The sequence below is a fragment of the Haliotis cracherodii genome, unplaced genomic scaffold (genome assembly GCF_022045235.1).
Source record: "Haliotis cracherodii isolate W230 unplaced genomic scaffold, xgHalCrac1.p SCAF_7, whole genome shotgun sequence".
Classification (NCBI taxonomy): domain Eukaryota; kingdom Metazoa; phylum Mollusca; class Gastropoda; order Lepetellida; family Haliotidae; genus Haliotis; species Haliotis cracherodii.
Window position 1 is genome coordinate 35,464,475 of NW_027266330.1, and position 9,886 is coordinate 35,474,360.

Below are 9,886 nucleotides of genomic sequence, written 5' to 3' on the forward strand. Positions count from 1 at the left end.
CATATACTCCAACACTGAACACCTCATTTACCCCTACACTGAACACCTCATATACTCCAACACTGAACACCTCATTTACCCCTACACTGAACACCTCATATACTCCAACACTGAACACCTCATTTACCCCTACACTGAACACCTCATATACTCAAACACTAAACACCTGATATACTCCAACACTAAACACCTGATATACTCCAACACTGAACACCTGATATCCTAGGGCGTGTGGAGCATCGTTCCCATTCAATGACCAAAGTGACATCGCTGTCACTTCAACTCATGTCCCCTTATCTCGTTACAGAAAGAAGTTCAATATTCGTTACACCGACGTTAACCAGCGTTTTATCTCTTACTAGAGTTCAGAGTTTGGGGTCAGATTGTGAGCCCACTCTGAGACGTGATAACTTTACTGTTGATCTAATTACCAATGGCTGGGGATAAGGCCCTTTGACGTCATTGTGACGTCAGTTCACTGTATACAAATTACATCATTAAGTAGCGATGAGTCTAACACCAGCGACGCCCAACTAGTGTGCCTAGTTGCTATGCTGGGTCACATTTACTTTTAAACTACACTGAAAAGGACCCCAGTGTTGCTTCGATGTCACACGAAAACAACCGAATCTTTAAAATGGGAGGGTCAGGTGAAATGGGATTTAACGTCGCATCCAAGATTATTGCACTAATATAACGACGTGCATGCACGTGTATGTGTGTGTGGCTGCTTCTACTAGTTCGGACTGATGCCGATTTATAATGTTAACCAACTGAGATACCATGCCTCAGTTTAACATGAATAATCCACTCAGACACAGTATACTGACTCCGAGCCGACCACTCCTTGTTTTAGCCCCTTAATGCCGGGCGTCAGACAGGGTAACAACAAGTACCATCTTTTAACGACTTTTGGTATGACGCGGCCGGGGATCGAACCCCGGACCTACCGCTCTCCGGGCGGACGCTCTACCACTAGACCACGGAGGCGGTCTGACATGGAAGGGAAGAATAAAAAGTCCGCCTGTGAAATCATACACAAGAAGTAATAGTTTCATGTATGGATAATGGTATCAATAACACAATCCTCTGGCGTTACATTGTGTTCATGACGTCACTAATCCTCTGACGTCATAACATGACACAATAAATTGTGCCAATAATGAGAATTTCCATTCAGATTGGTTACCTTACTCACAGAGTGAGTTTTGTTTTACGACGCTTTTAACAATATTCCAGTAATATAACTGCGGGGGTCCCCAGACATTGGCTTCACACATTGTACCCATATGGGGAATCGAACCCGTGACGAGCGTGCGCTTTAACCACGAGGCTACGCTACCGCAACTCTCCCAGTGTAATATGTAGTTAATACCAGGTTTTGTCACAAGGATTATTGACTCCCAATCTAGGTCAAGTCAGCGCGAACCATCAGCATGCAACCTGCTCCCTCATCTCAGGGGGGATTAGCAGCCCGATTCTTAAATCAGGCCACGGAAGCTTCCAAGAAACCATGAAATCAACTGATCCATCGGTTGTCTCCCTTTGGTAATGGTATTCCATATCAGATATTGACCCAAATGGATTGCCTGTCACGTATTTGCACTTCACGGCGGCGGTGTCGTCCTCGGCGGCTTGGCGCATTGTCGTCATTGTCACCGTCTCCCAGGACCGACTTCAGATGTAGATATCCGCTGTCCGTCGGTGACGAAGACAGGCCAGAGAAACACACCTCATGGGTGACTAATGGTGTACAACGGAATATGATTGTCCTTGGGGCGGGAATGATATATGTACGTTGTTTTCATCTAGAAGTTTCTTTCTCTCTTTCTTGTTTAACGCCGCACTCATCAATATCCCAGCTATATGATGACGGTCTGAAAATGATCGAGTCTGGACCAGACAATCCAGTGATTGACATCATAAGCTTCGAGGTACACAATTGGGATACGATGACATGCATCAACCAAGTCAGCGAGCCTGACCACCTGATACCGTTAGTCGCCTCTTTCGACAGGCATTGTCGCCTTTTACGACAAGCATAGTCGCCTTTTACGGCAAGCATGGGTTGCTGAAGATCTTCACGGGTTCATCTCTAAAAATCCTGAATATAATTATATAGGGCAAGGGGGCGCGTGTGTGTGTGTGTTTGAGCTTGCGTGCGTGCGTGCGTGCGTGTGTGTGGAGGTCGGGAGGTAGTGGGCAAGGATGTCAATATCCCAAATTTCCCGAATGTTTGACAAATCATAAGTAAAAGAGTAATACCTTGTCTGTGGGACAAGTGCTGTCAAACGTGTGGTCTTGCAATGACACCTGGGCGTAGCAGGCCTAAAGAACGACACCTGGACAGGCTCGTCTCATGACATCAACGCAATGTATTCCAATCTGCCCCTGTAATCAATAGAGAACTCTGTACAATACCAGGAGGATTAATTTCAACATGTGCCGTTAAAAAACCGAGCCCATGCAACCCTCTATATACTACATAGGTCATTAAGCATATCAATCAGGGACATTAAGCGATGTCTTCCGAACAGATAGGATGGTGTTGTGGTACAAATGAAATATACATCGAAATAGAACAGAAAACAAATTAAAAGCAGAGGGATCTTCTTCCCCGTGTTTTGCATTAAATCGACTGTTCGGCTTAATTCCCCAGGGGTCGCCTCCGAGGTCTAGTGGATAGAGCGTGTGTTCGTAGAGCATCTCCGTGGTCTGGTGGATAGAGCGTGTGTTCGTAGAGCACCTCCGTGGTCTAGTGGTTAGAGCGTGTGTTCGTAGAGCACCTCCGTGGTCTGGTGGATAGAGCGTGTGTTCGTAGAGCATCTCCGTGGTCTGGTGGATAGAGCGTGTGTTCGTAGAGCATCTCCGTGGTCTGGTGGATAGAGCGTGTGTTCGTAGAGCACCTCCGTAGTCTGATGGATAGAGCGCGTGTTCGTAGAGCATCTCCGTGGTCTGGTGGATAGAGCGTGTGTTCGTAGAGCACCTCCGTGGTCTAGTGGATAGAGCGTGTGTTCGTAGAGCACCTCCGTAGTCTAGTGGTTAGAGCGTGTGTTCGTAGAGCATCTCCGTGGTCTGGTGGATAGAGCGTGTGTTCGTAGAGCATCTCCGTGGTCTGATGGATAGAGCGTGTGTTTGTAGAGCATCTCCGTGGTCTGGTGGATAGAGCGTGTGTTCGTAGAGCACCTCCGTGGTCTGGTGGATAAAGCGTGTGTTCGTAGAGCACCTCCGTGGTCTGGTGGATAGAGCGTGTGTTCGTAGAGCACCTCCGTGGTCTGGTGGATAGAGCGTGTGTTCGTAGAGCACCTCCGTGGTCTGGTGGATAGAGCGTGTGTTCGTAGAGCACCTCCGTGGTCTGGTGGATAGAGCGTGTGTTCGTAGAGCACCTCCGTGGTCTGGTGGGTAGAGCGTGTGTTCGTAGAGCACCTCCGTGGTCTGGTGGATAGAGCGTGTGTTCGTAGAGCATCTCCGTGGTCTGGTGGATAGAGCTTGTGTTCGTAGAGCACCTCCGTGGTCTAGTGGATAGAGCGTGTGTTCGTAGAGCATCTCCGTGGTCTGGTGGATAGAGCGTGTGTTCGTAGAGCACCTCCGTGGTCTGGTGGATAGAGCGTGTGTTCGTAGAGCATCTCCGTGGTCTGGTGGATAGAGCGTGTGTTCGTAGAGCATCTCCGTGGTCTCGTGGTTAGAGCGTGTGTTCGTAGAGCATCTCCGTGGTCTGGTGGATAGAGCGTGTGTTCGTAGAGCACCTCCGTGGTCTGGTGGATAGAGCGTGTGTTCGTAGAGCACCTCCGTGGTCTGGTGGATAGAGCGTGTGTTCGTAGAGCACCTCCGTGGTCTGGTGGATAGAGCGTGTGTTCGTAGAGCACCTCCGTGGTCTGGTGGATAGAGCGTGTGTTTGTTCACCATCAGTGTGTATCACCACCAGTGTATCTCACCATCAGTGTGTGTCTCACCATCAGTGCCTCTCACCAGCAGTGCATCTCACCAGCAGTGCATCTCACCATCAGTGTGTTTCACTGTCAGTGCATCTTACCATCAGTGTGTCTCACCATCAGTGTGTCCCACCATCTTACCCTCAGTGTGTCTCACAATCTCACCATCAGTGTGTCCTACCATTAATGTATCACACCATCAATCATTAGAATACATGTTCAGGTGTGTTTGGAAAACAATACATTTGAATTATATCACGACATAACCAATGAATTCGAAGTAATGCGGGTCTTAGACCTATACAGACTGCTACCATGGTCCAGTCGTAGAGCGTCTGCCCAAAGAGCGGAAGGTCAGGGATTCGATTCCCGGCCGCGTCATACCAAAAAATGTTAAAAGATGGTACGTGTTGTTACCCTGCCTGGAGCTCGGAAATAATGGCGCTCGGAAAACAAGGACTGGTTCAGTCGGAGTCAATATACTGTAGGGTATTCATGTAAAACACACACACACTAAACAATTCATCACATTTTTAGTAATTATCTGCCCTTGAAGATTCAGGTTAGAATAGGTCTTCAGCAACCCATGCTGTCCGTAAAAGGCGATTATGCATGTCGTAAGAGGCGAACTAACGGAATCGGGTGGTCAGGCTCGCTGATTTGGTTGATGCATGTCATCGTATCCCAATTGTGTGGATCGATGCTCATGATGTCAATCACTGAATTGTCTGGTCCAGACTGGATTATTTACAGACCGCCGTCATATAGCTGGAATATTGCTGAGTGTGGCATTAAACAACAAACCAACAAACCTAATCTCACCTTGATAATACAGAAATGTCAACCATTACAATTTTTGGGGATACATTACGATTACAAGTTTTGAACCAATCCCAGTAATACAATTATATTTAATATGTTGCAAATTTGGACCCAAATACATTGCCAGTAATTCAAACTTGATATTGACCTCGCGACAAGCAATGTCATATGTAGCAGGGTGTGGAGTCATTCCACAGATGACATCCTTACCTTGTCAGCTTCACTTCTACAAATAATCACTGGATTGTCTGGTCCAGACTTGATTATTTACAGACCGCCGTCATATAGCTGGGATATTGCTGGGTACAGCGTTAAGCAACAAATAAACTTACAAACAAAGTAATTACCTGTCTCAGGCGGACAAAAAATCGTGACTTTGGTGAACCCACAAGGACGTTTGGTGCTCCGGAACCTAGAAACATTATCAAAGAGAACCCGGACAAATAAACTGAACATGCCGTCAAAAAAGTGCAATTAAAATAAAGATGGCGTAAATGACTGTCACTGCTCAGTCTTGACCTATACAGGTTACAACACAATACGCTGGGGTCACGTCACAAACACGCCCTGACTCACAGAACGCGCGTATTACAAACTTTCATCGATCGCCTCTGAAACTTGATTCGTTAGGCCCTGTCTGATGGCGAACAGACGCTGTGACGCAAACACGGACTTAGATAGGAAATTACAAATGGTATTAAATATGGGCTACCTGGATTGTGAACAGGGACACACGTGCGGGGGACTTACTGGCTATTTCTGCCGCAGTTGTAGCCAGGTGGAAACAGAATCGATATACACAGCTGTAATAAATCTCCTCTCCGTGGACAGCTAAGCTTGTAGAGCAACATCACCAACAACGTCACAAATATACGACGTCCCTGTCGCAGTTGGATAAGATCAAAGCGCTACCGTGTCCGCACGGCTACGGGGATGACGGAGAGCTCTGAATACATCTATTTCTGCATGTAGTACATCAACTCAATGCCGCAGCTATCAGCGTAATGGTTGTGTTCAGTGAATGGCTCCTACGTCTACGGTAGCAGGATAAAACACAGGCTGAGACACAGCAAGGAAATACCTATATTTAAAACGAGATGCTATATGTTTTTATCCTAATTCTAAAGGGAGTTAATTGGTTTGGGTTGATAGATGGTTGCAGGATGGAAGCTGGACGCGGGGTGGGTACAGAGCAACAATTACCGTTACTACGCCATCACGTAGAGGAACATATAACACCAGTTTCCATTATCGTCGATTCCCATGAACGGATACCTGGTTCGTGTGGTGACATGGGGATTGTTCCCTGTATAGCACGATCTGTCGGACTGCATCGACACGGGATAGGGTTGCATTCCAACTTTAATTCGAAAAACGAGGTATAAAATCATCTTTGGGCCCACAGAGTCTACATTATTTATGAAAAGGAAAGTAAAAATGCGTTTATCCAAATGAGAAAATAGTTTGTGCATTTTAATACATGCTTTTAAAATAACATTAAATGTTTGGGTAAGGTTAACATATGTCGATTTTAGAGTGTAACAAACATATGGATGATGCTGTGTTTGGTACGGACTTATTCATATTCCCTTACCGTTCGAAATATCTACCTTTTTAACCACATTAAAGCCATACTTAGGTATACCTATTCATGTCAAGAGCCCAACAGTTGCAAGTGCAAGAGAAAGAAAAGTAGTTATCAACTATTTGAACATTGACCAATGTGTTTGCTGTAACCTAAACCTTTGACACTTTTAGTGGGCGATACGGATTAGAATAGGTCTTCAGCAACCCATGCTTGCTTTAAAGAGACGGGACTAACGGAATCGGGCGGTCAGGCTCGCTGACTTGGTTGTTGCATGTCATCGTATCCTAATTGCATAGATCGATATTCATGATGTCAGTCACTGGATTGTCTGGTCCAGGCTCGATTAGTTACAGACTGGCGTCATAGAGCTGGCATATTTCTTAATGCGGCGTTAAACAACAATTAACATACGTTACAAATCTTTGACCATACCAACAGACTAACTCTATTTCACTCACATGTTAAGTTAACCTTAAAAAGACGTGTCACTGTACATGTTAAACACCGCAAACCGTCACATACGTTAGAGCGAACAAGGGATGTCGGTGTGACATCATTTGAACAGTATTGCAGTACTGTGTCAACACAGTGTGGGAGGAAATCCCGAAGTGACTCTGTCAGCCATATTGGAGAGTCGTCATCAGATCTTCACATTTGCTCTGCCTCAATGTTACGTATGTATAAAGTCCTCTGTCAGCCATCTTGGAGAGTCGTCATCGGATCTGATCTAGCCCAGTCACGTGTATGCGTGTATTAAGTCCTCGGGTCTTCCGCTGATCAAGACACAGTATGTAATGTGTGTCTTACGTCCTCATGTCTCCCGCTGATCACAACCCAGTCTCGGTGTAATGCATGTATTAACTCCTCGGGTCTTCCGCTGATCATGACCCAGTCTCAGTGTAATGCATGTATTAACTCCTCAGGTCTTCCGCTGATCACGACACAGTATGTAATGTGTGTCTTACTTCCTCAGGTCTTCCCGGTGATCATGACCCAGTCTCGGTGTAATGCATGTATTAACTCCTCGGGTCTTCCCCGTGATCACGACACAGCATGTAATGTGTGTCTTAAGTCCTCAGGTCTTCCCGCTGATCACAACCCAGTCTCGGTGTAATGTGTGTCTTAAGTCCTCAGGTCTTCCACTGATTACGACCAAGTCTCGGTGTAATGTGTGTCTTAAGTCCTCAGGTCTTCCCGCTGATCACAACCCAGTCTCGGTGTAATGTGTGTATTAACTCCTCAGGTCTTCCACTGATTACGACCAAGTCTCGGTGTAATGTGTGTATTAAGTCCTCAGGTCTTCCCCTGATCACGACTCAGTCTCGGTGTAATGTGTGTATTAAGTCCTCGGGTCTTCCCTTGATTACGACTCAGTCTCGGTGTAATTTGTGTATTAACTCCTCGGGTCTTCCCGCTGATCACGACCCAGTCTCGGTCTAATGTGTGTATTAAGTCCTCAGGTCTTCCACTGATTACGACCAAGTCTCGGTGTAATGTGTGTATTAAGTCCTCAGGTCTTCCCCTGATCACGACTCAGTCTCGGTGTAATGTGTGTATTAAATCCTCAGGTCTTCCCCTGATCACGACTCAGTCTCGGTGTAATGTGTGTATTAAGTCCTCAGGTCTTCCCCTGATCACGACTCAGTCTCGGTGTAATGTGTGTATTAAGTCCTCAGGTCTTACCCTGATTACGACCCAGTCTCGGTGTAATGTGTGTATTAAGTCCTCAGGTCTTCCACTGATTACGACCCAGTCTCGGTGTAATGTGTGTATTACGTCCTCAGGTCTTCCCCTGATCACGACCCAGTCTCGGTGTAATGTGTGTATTAAGTCCTCAGGTCTTCCCCTGATCACGACTCAGTCTCGGTGTAATGTGTGTATTAAGTCCTCAGGTCTTACCCTGATTACGACCCAGTCTCGGTGTAATGTGTGTATTAAGTCCTCAGGTCTTCCACTGATTACGACCCAGTCTCGGAGTAATGTGTGTATTAAGTCCTCGGGTCTTACCCTGATTACGACCCAGTCTCGGTGTAATGCGTGTATTAAGTCCTCAGGTCTTCCACTGATTACGACCCAGTCTCGGTGTAATGTGTGTATTACGTCCTCAGGTCTTCCCCTGATCACGACCCAGTCTCGGTGTAATGTGTGTATTAAGTCCTCAGGTCTTCCCCTGATCACGACTCAGTCTCGGTGTAATGTGTGTATTAACTCCTCAGGTCTTCCCCTGATTACGACCCAGTCTCGGAGTAATGTGTGTATTAAGTCCTCGGGTCTTACCCTGATTGCGACCCAGTCTCGGAGTAATGTGTGTATTAAGTCCTCAGGTCTTCCCCTGATTACGACCCAGTCTCGGTGTAATGCGTGTATTAAGTCCTCGGGTCTTCCGCTGATCACGACTCAGTCTCGGTGTAATGCGTGTAATAAGTCCTCAGGTCTTCCCCTGATCACGACTCAGTCTCGGTGTAATGTGTGTATTAAGTCCTCGGGTCTTCCCCTGATTACGACCCAGTCTCGGTGTAATGTGTGTATTAAGTCCTCGGGTCTTCCCCTGATCACGACACAGTATGTAATGTGTGTATTAAATCCTCGAGTCTTCCCTGTGATCACGGACAGGACCTAATGTAATGTATTTGTCGTTTATTCATAAACTGTGTCTCACTCCCCACATGTAAATGAAAACCCCGTGTTAGCGCGGTATTTATCATTCTATAAATAAGAAGAAAACTACGACGTTAGACGAATAACTTCCCCCATTATACTCTTTTATAGCACATGTTCGACTCCGTCAGGATAGAAAACTAAGTTTTATTGATAATCGAAATGTTTTATTGCGAAAAGATTTTTAAAGATGGCGTTTAGTGACAATGATGTTGTAGGCAGGGTTGCAGACTCCCCGTCTGCAAGTGAAACTACAATTCGGGGGCTATCTGACAATCACCCATTCTGTCTGACACGCTGTTCATGGGGGGTGAGGTGGATGGGGCCTTGTGATTGGAAGGAGGGTCAAGTCAGAGGTATTGGCGCATTGCCACAAATGTACAACTGTACAATGCTAACCACACAAGAATGGTTTCATTGTGGTTTTAAGTAAGTGAGTGAGTTGGGTTTAACGCCGCTATTAACAGTATTCCAGTTATATCACGGCGTGTCAGCTTAATGTGGGAGGAAAGCCCGAAGTGATGCAGGTCTCAGACGTTTACTACTTCGGTGCAACCCACGAGCACGGGTATGGTGCTGACAAACCTAGAAACATAATCGGAGCGAACCGGGATTCGAACCCACAATTATAGGTTTCTGGCGTGCCCAAGGGACGCAACTCTGCACAGCGAATCGCGGCGCCTTAGACGACTGGGCCACCCGTGCCCCTGTGGTTTTAAGGTTTTGACTGATACGTTCACCGGATAGGTGTCATTGCTTTGTTGCCATTATTTTGCTTACTGTGTTTATTTGTGTCAGATTCTCTCTAACACGTGTTTGTTTTTGTTTGCTTGTTTTACGCCGAAATCAACAATATTCCGTCTGTAAATAATCGAGTCTCGAACAG